Below are 10,354 nucleotides of genomic sequence, written 5' to 3' on the forward strand. Positions count from 1 at the left end.
AGCCTAAACCCAACCCTAACCCGACCCCTAACCCTTACCCTAACCCTTTTTTGGGGTTATCACCCCTGACCATGCCTCGCCCGTTGTAGTTTTCCGTCTCCCCGATTTATAACATTACATGAACATAGATCTGAGATGTATGTTAATTGCTTGAATTAACATCCAAACAAATAACCAATCACATTTAAGTCTTTGCAATCATAATTGTTTAATTTTGATCCATATTATTTTATATTGATATATAGAGCTGAATGCTTTTCAAAAAGTTTGTGTCAGTATAATGTATGAATAATTACATATACCTTAGTTTGTATTGTTGTTTGGAAACACAGAACAAAGGTTGTTTGAAAGAAAAAACAAAATAGACAAGGAGGAATGTGAATAGTGACAAACTGGCTGTCCGGTTAGTGCGGTGGTTGGTACTCTTGTTACTTTCCTCAGCGACCCAGGAATAATCCCCACTCTAGTTAATGTTGGCTTGTTTAGTAGTAACACTACCAAACTGATGGGATTTCCTCATGGTTTTCTGGCACCATTTATGAATTTGAAATAATACAGTAATCAAGCGCTAAAGGCACTGAAGTTGTTCGCTGTTGTCGTCCTTGATTAGCTTGTGCGCATTGCACAGGCTAATCAGTGTGTACAGGCTAATCTTATTTGACATGCAATAAACCCTGTTTTCCCTGAAAGCAGCAAATATGTACATATTTCAATGATAAACACTAGACTGGCCAATGTCGTCTTAAAAGCTGGTAAATACACTCGCTGAGTAGTAGAGCAGACGCTCCTAAGCATTCTTATCTGCAGTGCAGACAGGCAGTGGTTATCGTTCCTAGCATAGTGGGTTACGGTTCTAAGCATAGTTAAGGCTTCTAAGCACATACTGATTTGCAAAACATGGTCTGTAAATTTAGTCGGCCGCAAACGCGACCAACTAAAAATTAAGAAGCTGGAAATTGCAGATATATTTAAATCAAATCCCAACTTTCGTCAGTCTAGTAAATGAATTCGGTATGAGTGCCGGGACACACAGGGAATGCCTGCGAATATCTTGCAGCCTGTTCAGGTTTTATGCTGTTTGCTGCTCATCGGTATCTAAGGGTTGGAAATGAAGCCTTTTAAACTTGACTCTTGTAAGAAAGGTCTTTAAATAAATTTAGCTGTAAAAGTAATTACACATGCGTCAAAATACGTATCTTAGTGGTAAAGGGTTAATGAACTGTAGTCAAATCATGTCATACAGTTTCATTCAAAATGTTTAACCATATATGTGAAACCATTGTGAATAATTATATTATGTCAACATTACTGTTATTGTTTTATATTTTGTATTTTAGCTAAAACGGAATTTCTAAATTTTCCAATAATTTTGAAAAAGTTGCACTATATTTTATAAAAGCTTCAAACCAGTTTCTGTTTATAGCTCGACTATTGGCATGGTCACCTTTATTGTTGTATTATACATGTTCATGTTTCAGTGTATTTTAAAAATACCACATATGTTTTCAACTTCAATAACGTGTATGTGGTCATTATATCAGGTGACTGATAGAAAACATTTATTATACAAAGAAAGCAGACCAATAGTCATGCGGGATTGGGACAGGTCTTGCGCTTTCAATTTTGAATATTCCTCAGTAATAAACATATATCTGTATATCATTCAAATACCTGAAAACATTTTATAAGGATAAAGATATTCATACTCTTGAACTTAAAAAAAATTGCAAAGTACAAAAATCCTTAGAATCTTTATATTTTATTGTACATGTATTTGCAACACATACATTTATTCTGTGACAGGATTAAATACGTTTTCGTTTAGATCACCATAAACTTTCATTTTTATGATATCGCCACCTTGAGATTTTTTTCATTTTGTATGTTTTGTTAGAATTAATCATGCATAACTTTTAACGTTGGTAATCGTTAGGTTTCTAGAGCAGTTCACTAAATATTTAATGTTTGTATTGTACAAATCGTGCTTTGGTGTAAATATGTTGTGCTTTAAATCACTTTGTTTTTCATCATATTTTAAAATGACTCTTCTTGGAAAACTTGGAATAAATTAAATGACACCTATTGATTTTCAGGTCACTAGGTCAAAGGTCAAGATCACGGTGACTCAACACAGTAAAATGGTTTCAGGATGATAACTCAAGAAAGCTTACGCCTAGGGTCATGAAACTTCATAGGTACATTGATCATGACTCGCAGATGACCCTATTGATTTTCAGGTCACTAGGTAAAAAGGTCACGGTGACTCGACTCAGTAAATGGTTTCCGGATGATAACTCAAGAAAGCTTACGCCTAGGATCATGAAACTTCATAGGTACATTGATCATGACTGGCAGATGACCCCTATTTATTTTCGGGTCACAAGGTCAAAGGTCAAGGTCACAGTGACAAAAAAAGTATTCACAGAATGGCTGCCACTACAACTGACAGCCCATATGGCGGGCATGCATGTTTTACAAACAACCCTTGCTAAGTTTCCTTTATTATAATTATGATGTGAGATTTTGTTCTTTTTGCTTTTTTGTATTTGGCAATAAATTACTTCTAAAAATACCATGGTTTGATTACTTTCCAAATATTTACACCAGGATGCAGGATCGAGGGGGTTTAAAGGGATTTACACACGGGCTGGACAGAACACAACGTTAAGAACTTTATTTTTGCAAATATCTTAAGTTATTGAAATACATTTGCAAAAATCTTTAGTGCATAAAAGACAGTTTTTCTTGCATTTGTGCCAATATATTAAGATCTAAGAATAAATCATTGAATACTGCTGGAATACGTATGTATGCAGCATAACAGTGAACATAAATACGTTACACTTGGCAAAGAACACAGGCTAATTAAATAAAGTAATTCTGAAGTATTTCACATGGACAAAATCCACATAAAAACTTTATTGTATGCGCTATTTGAACTTATTTAGAAAAATTGTTTGAACAATTAATTTGAAGAAAAGCACCACATACTGATGTGTTAACATCCATTAACGTTCAATTATGAACCTCACAAAGTCATGTGATCCTGCACCCTGATACTGTTCTGTGTTTGTCAGTTCTTATCCATCTTCCATTTAGTCGAACTACTTCTGAGGACTCACTTTTGTACTTGGGAATAATACAATAAAAATGAAAGTCAAACTGAGTGAAACGAAATAGAAGTTAGATTGCAAAAAGGGCGATAAATAAATATTTTTTTACAAAACATTAATTATTGCAAATACAACATTTTCACCAAAAACAAATCTATATGAAATATGGAGCTGATACTCTTAACAGACGGACAAAGGTTAACCCTTTAGCAATACAAGGTCAAATATAAGATATTCATCCATAGCCGCATTTTAAATGAAAACATAATTTGGATGTATTTTCAAATAATATGGCACATAATGTGGTAAGCACAATAAGATGGATTGCAACAAGCAAACACTAAGGCCTTAGGTAAAAACCTTAGATGATGTCCTTCATGGATCAATTTAAAGATAACTAGTCAGAATCAAATAGATTAGTGCAATGACATCATACACAAGGAACCATAGCTACATAAATAGGTTGAAATTCATGCATGCTCTTTATTGATTGTAAAAATAATCAATTAAATTTCATGTACAAAAAGACAAAACACTTGTTCTTTAACTCAAGGTTAACACTTCTTTTTAGAGCTTAATTTGGTCGAGCATGAGTGTTTTTTAAAATAATAACATGGCTGACGGGAATGATTACTTGGAATATTTATGGAATTTATAAACACTATGGATTTGTATAAACATATTTCAATAAAGTATCTTCAATAAATTTTAAATGGTGTATGTTTAAAGAATAGCCAAATAGCTTAGTGTAAAGGTCCCTCATGCAAGGTGACAAATCAATATCAAATGCAAAATCAATTTCCATGTATCATATGTGATATATATGTGACAATCACACTCTTGAGCACATCAGTACATATAGAACATAAAAGCAAACACAATTCAGTGATTTATATTGAAATAATTTAATAAATAATTTGCCTCACATGATGAATAATTTAAACAATTTGGAAAGAATTCCTATAATAACATCCAAGCATAATAATTCAGGTTCAGCACATAAATATTTGTCATGGATCACATGTTTGGTATGCCTGGCTTTAGCAATCATAATATAAATTATAAAAGTAGAATAAAATAAACTTGTATAAGAATGGATTAGTGAAAAACAATCTGAACTTATAACCCATCTTATTACTGTACATAAAAATTTCCACCAAAGGTTATTTTTAATTGTTTAAATCTGAATCACAGGTACCCATCACAGTTTGCACTTCAAAAGATTTCAAAATGCATGGCTAAAAGTAATAAGAAAAAAATCAAGAGTATTTCCTTATTATAGCCTGTAACAATTCTGATAATGTATGCCCATGACAAGTCTTTATAATTCTCAGGACTGTGTAGTTAACTAACAGTGTGTACCTAATGAGATATGTATTCAGTACATGTAATTAACAAAACATGCACACATAATTTAATAAAAAATACATAATGTGTCACATGCAAAGTTATTTACTAACATAAATTGGACAAATACCATGAAACAAAATCTAATAAGGCAAAGAGATTAACTTGTAGCAGAACAAGATCTATACAGATAAAGCCCATAACAGTTTTTGTCTTTAACATTTAAACAAATGAGTACATATGTTTAGTCTAAACAGATTTTTTTATTAAACTTTTTTTACTATGCATTGTTTTTGTTTTCTAATTTAATGAAAGTGTTCAATTACAATTTAATAAGAGTGTTCATTTACAATTAAATAAGAGTGTTCAATTACAATTTAATAAGAGTGTTCAATTACAATTTAATAAGAGTGTTCAATTACAATTTAATAAGAGTGTTCAATTACAATTTAATAAGAGTGTTCAATTACTTAATCTTCCAAATCTTCATTCTACAATCTTGTTTATATGTAAACGTTAATTTTGCAAATATGATCATACATAGCCCAAAACAGTTTTACACAACAAATAGGGTAAAAGAAAACAAACTACTTTTGGGGGGGGGTATTAATGGTATTAAAATGTAAGTATAGGTTAAGTGAATCTGCTGCACACAATGTGTGGGGTTGTTTACCATTTGGGAATTGCTATCCCAAGATTCTCCGAATGTCACTGTGACTTATTATGCAGCGTTCTGGGATTGTCACCGCTATCTCTTCTCCATCATCGGTAACGATTGTCTGCAGGAAGTAATGAAATACTAAATGAGCCTGCCTTTGAAGAAACGGGGCTTTATGCTTTTCTGCCTTAAGTGATAATTTATACCAGTCCACACAGACTATTCATGGACGACACCTTCCTCTTTGACTGAATTTTTTACTAGAAGAGATTTTCTTTAAACGATTTTTTTTTATAAAAGCAAAGAGTGTCATCCCTGGAGGTATTGCATGCAACCGTTAACCTGGATATAAATTACAATATGCTTTGGTTTAAAGTCATCCATCTTTAAAATGCGCCTTATATTCTGTAGTAGTATTTTATGTATTTCAGTCACCGAAATAAGCAATTAGACTAGGCAAGCAGAATCTGAATTCTTAGACTATTACAGGTAACTAAGACCGCAATAATATTTTAAACCCGTAAATTAGAAGCAGCGAATATGAGCCAGCAAGGTTAAAAATATTGCATTGCATTGCTTGTAATCCTTTGATAATTGCAACCACTGAACTGTAGTCTTCACAAATACTTTATATTTCTAAATACTGAATAATTCCATACCGTTTTCCGATTAATTTTGACAGGACTTACGGCCATTGCCGTGATTAGTTCATCAGGTTTTGGGTATCGTTTCATGGCACGGTGATCGATTTTTGGTGTGACCATCGGAGTTTTTCTCCATCACAGCATTTACATGTTACGGCAACATGCCGCAGGCGTTACACAGCTGGAGACCAAACATGAACAGTTTTTACCACGAGCCGAGTTCGGGGAAAACTGGGCTTAATGCATGTTCATGGAGTGTCCTCCCATATTAGCCTGGGCATTCTGACGACGACTATTGTTTTGTTTAAATAAAGTCTCCACTTAGAGAAATCTAGTTTAGGCGGAAAGAGTTCTGCAAGAGATTGAACTAAACAGGATGATCTGGGTGTTTACATTTTTGCAACTAACGTGATGTGTAGCCTCAGAGCGGTGACATATGCTAAAAATAGCCGAAAGAAAATTCAATTTTAATTCTATTTTAAACAACTTTTAACCAGCAGAAAGTAACTTATTAGATCACTACAAACGTTTTAACCATTTAGAAGAGACCTACTTTGTGGGTGATACCGGAAAACGTTAAAAATCATCGTTATATTTTTGGTGACCTGAGTCACTTTCACTTTCTCTTTTCCGAGTAAACAGCGATGTAAATAAACTGATTGTTTGTAAACATAATTGACTTGGAGGACACTTTATTTTGAGCTCAAAACAAGTTGTTTTGCTTATTTTTTTATTGTAATGTCCAATAGCATATATATATTGTTTTTTGATAACCTTTAAAAATAAAATATGAAAAAAATATTTAAAAATCTGTAAATAATTACGGATCTTCACCTTTATAGAGCCTTTAACTAATAATTGAAAACATATCGCAATAAACACAACTGATTTACTTAAACTTGAAAACATATAATGACAAATTGAAAAACATTTTGTTGCTTAATTGAACATTTTCATCAGAACATTGTAATGCCTCTATAAAAGAACTCTGAACGTTCACGTTGTCAGCCTCGTTCTGGAGTAGTTTATCAGAAGAGTGGGATCCTACAGGACTCGGCGTCAGGATCATAGAATATTAAATATATAGGCTTGACACCTGCTTATAGAAGGCTGTAGAAAAATAAAATTGATTGGCTTCAAGCTTTAATTATACTTGCATGTGTGATGTACAATGTACATGTAGTATGACAGGAAACTTATTCTTAGTACACCTGATTAACATGAAAAGGGAAATCCTGCCAATGTACAGTCAGGGTGTGTTGATGGTTATTGATGTTTTTGAATGGTGTGAGTCATGTCACTTCCGCAATAGAAGTGGCTGATTGTACAATAGGATTGTCACTGAGAACTTTAACTATATTGTCACTGTGCAAACATTTATAACTTAAGGTAGTGCACCTCTAATGATTTCCCGCGATTTCTTCGAAGGTTGAAGAGCCTACTATTAGGTGCCGTAGCCTAGTGGTTAAGACGATAGACTAGAAATCTTTTGGGATATTCCCGCGCAGGTTCGAATCCTGCCGACGACGTATACTTTTTTGCGACGCGTTTTATTTATTTTCTAACGTAATTTGAGTTAATATGGCATATAAGCTATATTTATTGTTAAATATGTTGCAATTTTTATGCACATTTTTCAATTATTAAAATTAAAACAACGTTATGGCGAAATTGGGTGATTTACTGTTGAAAATACGAACCATGCATGTTGCATTTTTATTTTTATTTCAAAAAGTAAACGGTAAATCTGTCTAGTTCTTGGTATTTTTGCTGTATATAGTGTTTCTATAAAAACTAAGTTTAAAATATGACTTAAATGATAATATTTTGAATTTTATGACACTTTGTTTTTAACCGACCCAAGTTTTACTTGGCTGAAATCACTTAAATTTCATGGTGCTCTTCCATAGATAAAAAATTGTAAAAAATAAATGTCTGTAAAAGAATACTTATTTCATCTTGTTTAAACTTTAAACACCTTTACAGCATCTGTACACACCAACTGCATGCCCATATTTGGAAATTTGAATGAATTATGGAACTTTTATATACCCCAGGGGTGAAAATAAACTGGACAAAAGCCGAGCGTGGGGGTGGTTTTGAAAAAAATCGGTATATTTTTTTAAAAAGCATGGAAAGCCTATCTACAAATTTGCATGTAGTTCAGTGAAATGATGCTGATTAAGAAAATAATTAATTAGATTATATTTGGATATGTGCCCATTAGAGGTGCACTACCTTATCATACAAGTTTATTTTATGTACATGTACATAAGTTATAAATGTCTTGAAATCCCTTGTTACAAATAAATAGTTCTTATTTCAAAAGTTCAATCCTGGTTTTAATGTACAGAGTAAACATTCTGTAATAATGATCCATTAAAAGAGAGAAATAAATATTAATAATACATGTAGCTCCGGTTGCATTTATACTACAGCCTGCCAATATGATGCACATATATTAAAAGCAATTAGAAGATTGGTTTGATCTCATGCAGTCAACCATTTCCTAGTTGCTTGTAATTTTGCAAACTAATCTTTAATGTTGAATAGCCTTTTAATATTTATATTTTATGTATTAAGGGGTTTATACATAAAGAATGCAATATGGACTAATTTTTGGCACCTAAAATTTGGCTGTGAGCAACATATTCAGATTATTTTTGCGTTTAATTTCAGTGCTACATGTAGCTATAATCAGGTCTAAATTTAACAAAGATTATTGTAAAGTCAAGGAATAAAGGTCTGTGTGGCTAACTTGACTTAGTATCATGGTATTTGGAACATATATAATTCATTCTAATGTATACAATCTGAATTACTTATCAAGCTTGAAATGATTACATTTTATCCTTTATTTTTATAATAAAATTTGTTTTGTGTTTTCTCCAAAATTAACAAATCAACCTAGAACATTAGCTGAATATTGCTTTAGAAAATTATTAATTACTTCTCTATTTTGCAGTATCATGTTTCAGTGCCATTCACTGTTTTGTTTGTGTGGCTTGGAGTGTTTTCTTGAGTACTGTGTGTTTCATTGAATTGCTGCAATATATAATTTATATATTTTGTTCTGTATGATATTCAGGTTAAATGCCATTTGTTGTAAGTCTTGTGACCATAAGGAAAAGGTCAAAGAATGCTTCAAGTGGCTATTGCTCTTTTGTATTGTATTCATTTTCAATGGTACTTTTACTTGTATCGTGCGTTTAACTTTACTTGTGCCATATAAGATCATTTTGAATAATAATATTGAATGTTACTTTAATATGTTTGCACCAGACTTTTGTTTTAAATACAGTATATTGTAGTTATACTGCCTTTGAATGTCATGATTGTTATAATGATCATTATGGGTTTTTGTGATTTATAACATTACATGAACATAGATCTGAGATATAATTATGTTTATTGCTTGATTTAACATGCACACAAATAACCAATTACAGTTATGTCTTAGCAATCATAATTGTTTAATTTTGATCCTTATTTATTATTCAATATTGATTTAAAGAGCTGTCAAATGTTATCCGTAGACTGAATGAATATTTACATATACCTTATTTTAATGCACCCCCCCTCAATTGTTTTTTTTTTTTTGGGGGGGGGGGGCATATAGTCGCCGCTTCGTCTGTCCGTGTGTGTGTCCGCCTGTCCGTGCACATTTTTTGTCAGGGCTATTTCTCAGCAATTAATGACCGGAATTCAATTAAACTTTATGGGAAGCTTCACTACCAAGAGGAGATGTGCTTATTATCAGCCGGTTCTGGTCGGATGATTTTTCACAGAGTTATGGCCCTTTGAAATTTTCCATTAACTGTACATATAGTGCAATTCTTGTCCCCCCAACTACTAGACGTTTCCTTTTATCTGAATATATAGTGCAATATTGTGACAAAAAAACTTTGGGGAGCATCACCCGTCTCTGACGGTTTCTTGTTTCTTGTTGTTTGGAAACACATTACAAAGGTAGTTTAAAACTGTATTTATTAACAAGTCATCTATTGAACAGCAAAAATAAAAATTAAACAAAGAGGAATGTGAATAGCGACACACTGGCTGTCTGGGCAGTGCGGTGGTTGGTACCTTTGTTACTTTCTTAAGTGACCCAGGATTAATCCTCACTCTAGTTAATGTTGGCTTGTGTAGTAGTTACTTTACCAAATAGTTGGGTTCTTTGTATTTTTGCTGGCCCCAACTGCACAAAACCATTTACAAATTGCAAATCATTCAGTAAAAATTAAGAACCTGGAAATTGCAGATATATTTCAAACTTCTTCCCAACTATCGTTGAGTCTAGTAAATGAATTGGGAATGAGTGCTGGGACACACAGCCTGTGGCTTGAAAGGGCCTCATAAACTTTTTAATACAAACATGCTAGTCACAAACTAGTCAAATCATATTTATGAACTGTAGTCAAATCATGTCATCCAGTTTCATTTAAAATGTTTGACCAGATATTTGAAAACATTGTGAATAATTATATTATGTCAACATTACAATGATTGTTTTATATTTTGTAGGTAGCTAAAACGAAATTTCTAAATTTTCCAAATGATTTTAAAAAGTTGCTCTGTATTTTATAAAAGCA

This window comes from Dreissena polymorpha, chromosome 3 (assembly GCF_020536995.1).
Source record: "Dreissena polymorpha isolate Duluth1 chromosome 3, UMN_Dpol_1.0, whole genome shotgun sequence".
Lineage (NCBI taxonomy): Eukaryota > Metazoa > Mollusca > Bivalvia > Myida > Dreissenidae > Dreissena > Dreissena polymorpha.